Here is a 6,000-nt window from a genome sequence, read left to right on the forward strand (position 1 = left end):
TTCTTAAGAGTTTCAAATCTGAATGCGTGAGTGGTTTCACAATTATTTTTCCGGAAGAGCTGCGCACAATTTTAAAGATGCAGATTTCATATTTAAGTGTCAATTTCTCTTAAGCATCTCTCCTTGGCAACTCATGATGGCTCAGTCCTAAAGATTAGGTAAGGATCGTCATCATTTATGGTAATGTTGGAGTACAGCTGTGGCTCTTCTGCACTGAAGGCCAGCAGTTCAGGGAGTTATGCTATTCTGTCAGGATGACATTTTAACTCTCACTGTTAGGATTTGAAACGGCCCTTTGCCTCGGTGGTTAGTTTTCCTAAGGCAGGCATATGGGACTCATTGCTGTGGAGCAGCTAGTGGCTCTTTGGACTTTTCACAGTGGTTCTTAATAACATCAGGACCAGTTAATGTGTTAATTGACAATAAGAGTTTTAAGCATTTAATTCCCGTGAGCAGTAATGATTTATCTTTTTAATGAGGGTGCACCGATAACGGTTTTCTGGCTGAGCACTGATCTTTAACCCCTTGAACCCTACGGACCCACCGGCGGGTCCAGCTGCTACGTGACCTCGTAATTTTACCAAACCCCCAGTATTGATGTAAAAAACATATTTGGCACAGTTTGGTGACATTTATGGATAAATGTGCCAAAATGGCCTCTCCGCCTAAAATATTTCTCACTAATACCATTCTAAAATAAATATGATTCATCTGATTGAGTCCAAATTTGGTATATTTTTACACAACATTTAGATTTTAAAGTCTGTACTACTTTTTTCTGCTATAAATAATATTTTGGTAGTGTTTTGCAATGTTTATTTCAAAGAAAATTTTGGCGAGGTTCAAAAAATGCAAAATATTTTGTATTTTGTCCCTAATATTTCAGGCAGGGTCAAAGCTACAATGGTGCTGACACCAGAAAACCATTCTATGACATCTTACCTTTACAGACGTACCAAAAGTTTCTTCTTAAATCTAATAGCTTTGAGGCTATAAGTTATTTACTTTTGTGTGTTTTTGTCAGGCAGAAATTTATTTATACCCCCTTAGGGTGTAAGAGGTTAAGGACAGACTTTTCAATTTTAAAATGGTACATATTTTTTTTTTATCACAGTTGTAATGAAATTAAATAACAGCTTCATTTTTTATAATGTTATTCATTTATTTAGAAAAACACCCATAAACAATAAACACTTGTTAAACTACACGAGATATAAAAACAGAGTTTAAATCATCCCTTAGCAAAAAGTAGTATACTTGAAGTAAACTAAATTGGGACATTTTTAATACTTCTCACTGTAAGTCAAGTACACTTGACTATACTATTGTTAAGTATATGAAATATAGTTTAGAATAAGTCAACTCTAAGTGCACTGCCTGATTTTAAGTATGAAATTAGTGCACTTTTAGTATACTTGAGTAAACTACTTTTTGCTAAGGGATTGACTCTAGCTGTTTTTCCATTACAAATGTGCTCAAATTATGTTGATATTCTGCTGAATTATAAAATGCAACATTTCACAATCTCTGTATTTTCTTCAATAACAAATAATAAATAAAACTGCTGGACATTACGTTTCTTCATGCAATAACTCCCTAAAAGACATGGCAGCAGCATGTAAACCCATGAGATATATCCATATTTCAGCCACAGCTCTATTGGGCGCCTTCATCTTCTAAGCTTCCTGTCTGCTCCAGCAAGGTCCAGTTGCAGATCATGTGACTCGTGTGATGCGAAAAAAAAGGGTTCCCATTGCAGTTTTTGTGATATAGACATAAGAATTTCGATACAACCAAACAAACCACTAACCTGACTCCGCCAGATGGATTTGCTCCGCATATCCATCTGGAAACCTTCCATTGAAGTAATTTTGGGAAGGGGCGAAAATACTGGTTAGCTGATTGGCCTATGCTGGTGATAGACGGGCCAAATAAACCAATCAGATCAACGAAGCATATGACGTAACAGAGCGACGACGAAGAGGAGCCAATTGATAGATCAAACTCTTGCCGAAACCAGCCGGAAGAAGAGCAAAAACATCTTTTCCTCTGAGAAAAGCCTCCAGAGCAGTGTTTTGCTCTTCTTTCAGTGAAGAAATACTCTGTAATTCCGATAAAACTTGCTCGATAGCCACACTAACGCTAGTTTCATCAGCTGAAGCTGCCATGTTCTTTAGACTGAACTGTCGCGCATCTCGTTGCGTCACACCTCAACCCGCCTCAAAGCCAACGCTGATTGGACGTTCGTTTGGTGAACGGCTCCAAATTTTCTTTAACGGAGCGTCTCCAGACTGATTAGCGAGTGAAACCTTGAAAGCTCGCAAGATCAGGATGGTCTCACGAGGCTAACAAACCACCTCATCAAAGCGTAAAACTCTCAATCGAAAAATTTTATCTTTTTTGAATGAATGAATGTAGTGTAAAGCGCTTTGGTCAAGTCTCCTAACTGGAATAAAGGCGCTATATAAGTACATGCCATTTACCATTTACCATTTTTTAATTCTTATTTCGATTTAGAAAATGTATTTCACAATTGCAATTTGCTTTATTTGATGGCTAATGGAAGTGAAGCTACTGATTTTAGATTGTTGCAAAGAAGGTAGTTAAGATTGGTGGATAAGATCAGTGTCAAATCTAAATATCTACTGATCACAAATCAATATGTTCACTTATTTTGATGTGCATATTACTCATATCTTAAGGTTGAAAACAATGACCTTTTCTGCACCATTTTCAAGAAATATCCTCATCTAAATATACATCTAAATATATAGATTTGTTACTTGCATGAAGCATAAGAAGGTCCTAGTGTCCCGTTCTTTCTTTTTTCACCTTCATCCACAAAGCTTGTCTCATTGAGATCTAAGATCGCATTTACAAAAGAGACCTGTTTTTATAAAAACAAACTAAATTACAAAACACAGCAATAAATTAAGCAGTTAAGAGGTTTGACTCAGGTCAAATAAGCTACCGTAATTAAAGAAGCTATAAACAAAAACAAGTTTGAAATTTCTCCTTTGTCTTAACAGAAACTTAAGTTATCCAGGGAAAATGATAATTAAATCAAGCAAAAGGACCTAAATTGAATACAATCCCGGAGAAAAATAATCAGAAAATTTCCCTGTTATGTAGCTTTGATAAAATGTGTTAGAAGCAATTTTCATAGTAGAGAAACACTTGAGTTCTTGTACAAAAGACCAATAGCACCACTTCAGTCTGCATAAAAGAAGGATCATCGACTACGGTGACCTGCGACTCTTCCAGGCAGAAGAAACCAAGCAGTGAATGGATCAAAATCAGAGGAAATGAAATCAAGAGAAATAATAAGAATACTTGTAATTATACAAAGCTAACTGAGGTTTTACATCAAAGTAAGAGTTGAATTGGCTGCAGGCCTATATATGTTTGAAATGGATGACTGTGATCATTACAGCTGTTCCCTAATTTTAGCATCTGGCTGCAGAAGAGGGAAGGATGTATTTTACAGTTCTCTGTAAAATAAATCTATATTGAGGAGCCTTTTATACCAACACTTGATTAATTACTTGGATGACTTTAACTTTGAATAACATTATTGTGAGGTAGTTTGACTCTTATTTGCATACAGGCTTTGACCATCTCTGTATATTTGATGTTTTATCTGTATTTCAGCTAGAATTTTATTCTCTTGTGGAAAATAGACAAATGGATCAGGATATTTTATTCTGGAGAAACAAGAGATAAGCTCTCCTCTGTCAAAGGTTACGAATGGGTTGATTTATTCCTCCAACCATTGTTACAGGGTTTGATTTTAACAATAATACATATGTAAAATTTGTCACAATTGTTTTTTTTATTTCAGTTTTAATTTTCAACGTCAAAAAATAACTTTATTCTGACATTTACTGATATATAAGTTATCTTATGCTCTTGGCAGTCGGTGGTTACCGTAGCAACCAGTAAATGACTGCTCTTTCCCTTTTTCCTTGTTGCCGTCTTTCACAAGTGTTATATCTTAATTATATTTTAGCTTATTTCCATTCCATACAGGGTTTAATGTGAATTATTATGTTTCTGATGGTTTTCTATAATTGATGTCTATTTTAGTTGTTCCTATTTCAATCTGAAAAACTCACACAGAGAGAAAAGATAATTAGAAGAATTTATTGATAAGAAAGTATAGTCTTTGGCGCTCAGACCTCGGCAGGAACATTCATGCTGAATTATGCTTTAACATGCATGAGTAGATGAATGTGAATAGGGATGTTCTCCCCGGGCCTGAAACTGGTGGTGGTTTAATCCGAGCTGGTTGACAAGGTGATCTGCTGGGCAGAATTGTGGGACTAGAAGACTGAGGGAGCTGACGCCGGGGCTTCACTCAGACTCGGGATATAGAGGTCCTGCTCGGTGATGCAGGCACCGTGAAGTGTCCATGATGAGCAAGCATGAAGCGACAGTGGAGAGGAAAAACTCCCCTTTGGGAAGAAACCTCTGGCAGAACCGGGCTCAACATGGTGGTCTTCTGCCGGACCAATGCGATGAGGCGAGGGATGGTGACAACTGGGATTAATACTCTCTGATGAGGTTGAGGTGAAGTTGTGTCATGGAGGACGATTCAGCTGCGATGGCGGAGAAGGGGATGGAGGTGGGTGAATTGTCGTCTGAGTCGAAATCCGACATTGCGATTGCAGGATAGCGGCTGTGGTGAGATTTGAGGGAGTTTATAAAGTGGAAGCAGGACGCTGATTGGGCTTCGTGGTGGAGTAGTTCGAAGCTGATTGGCTCGCTTCAGAGACGGATCGGCTTCTGATTGATGGAGGTAAGTCAGAGTTTCTTCAATTGAACTTTCGCTAGAGCTTCATTTCAATCTGAAAAACTCACACAGAGAGAAAAGATAATTAGAAGAATTTATTGATAAGAAAGTATAGTCTTTGGCACTCAGACCTCGGCAGGAACATTCATGCTGAATTATGCTTTAACATGCATGAGTAGATGAATGTGAATAGGGATGTTCCCCCAAAAAGCCGAGGTCGAGGCCGGAGAGTCCGTATGCTCGTAGGGCATACGCTAGGGACAGAATAAAGAATGCGTAATGAAATGCTGAGAAGGTTTGCAAACAACTTACCGAGCCAGGTTGTTGATGAGGATGGCGACCACGGTTGACGCCGAGAACTTACCGATGATGATTTACCCATGATGATGATGATGATTTACCCATGATGATGATGATGATCCCATGATGATGATGATGATTTACCCATGATGATGATGATGATGATCCCATGATGATGATGATGATGATCCCATGATGATGATGGTGATGATCCCATGATGATGATGGTGATGATCCCATGATGATGATGATGATGATGATGATGATGATGATGATCCCATGATGATGATGATGATGACGATGATGATCCCATGATGATGATGACGATGATGAACCCATGACGATGATGATCCCATGATGATGATGACGATTAATCCTGCGGATGATGATGATGATGATGATGATGATGATGATGACGACGACGACGACGCATCCCATTATGACGATGATGATAATGAATCTTGCGGATGAGTCTGATAATGAATCTTGCGGATGAGTCCATATAGAACATATAACATGACGGGATACAGACATGACGAGACGCAGACATGGTGCATATTGATGCATTGGAAATGCAAGCAAAATGGCGTAAGGGATGCATGACGAGACACGACGAGACACAGATAGGGAGCATGTGATGCATAGGGAATGAATCTTGCGGATGAGTCTGATAATGAATCTTGCGGATGAGTCCATATAGAACATATAACATGACGGGATACAGACATGACGAGACGCAGACATGGTGCATATTGATGCATTGGAAATGCAAGCAAAATGGCGTAAGGGATGCATGACGAGAGACGACGAGACACAGATAGGGAGCATGTGATGCATTAGGGAATGAATCTTGCGGATGAGTCTGATAATGAATCTTGCGGATGAGTCTGATAATGAATCTTGCAGAT

The sequence above is a fragment of the Cyprinodon tularosa genome, unplaced genomic scaffold (assembly GCF_016077235.1).
Source record: "Cyprinodon tularosa strain WSP-4 unplaced genomic scaffold, ASM1607723v1 ctg66, whole genome shotgun sequence".
NCBI classification, from domain to species: Eukaryota; Metazoa; Chordata; class Actinopteri; order Cyprinodontiformes; family Cyprinodontidae; genus Cyprinodon; species Cyprinodon tularosa.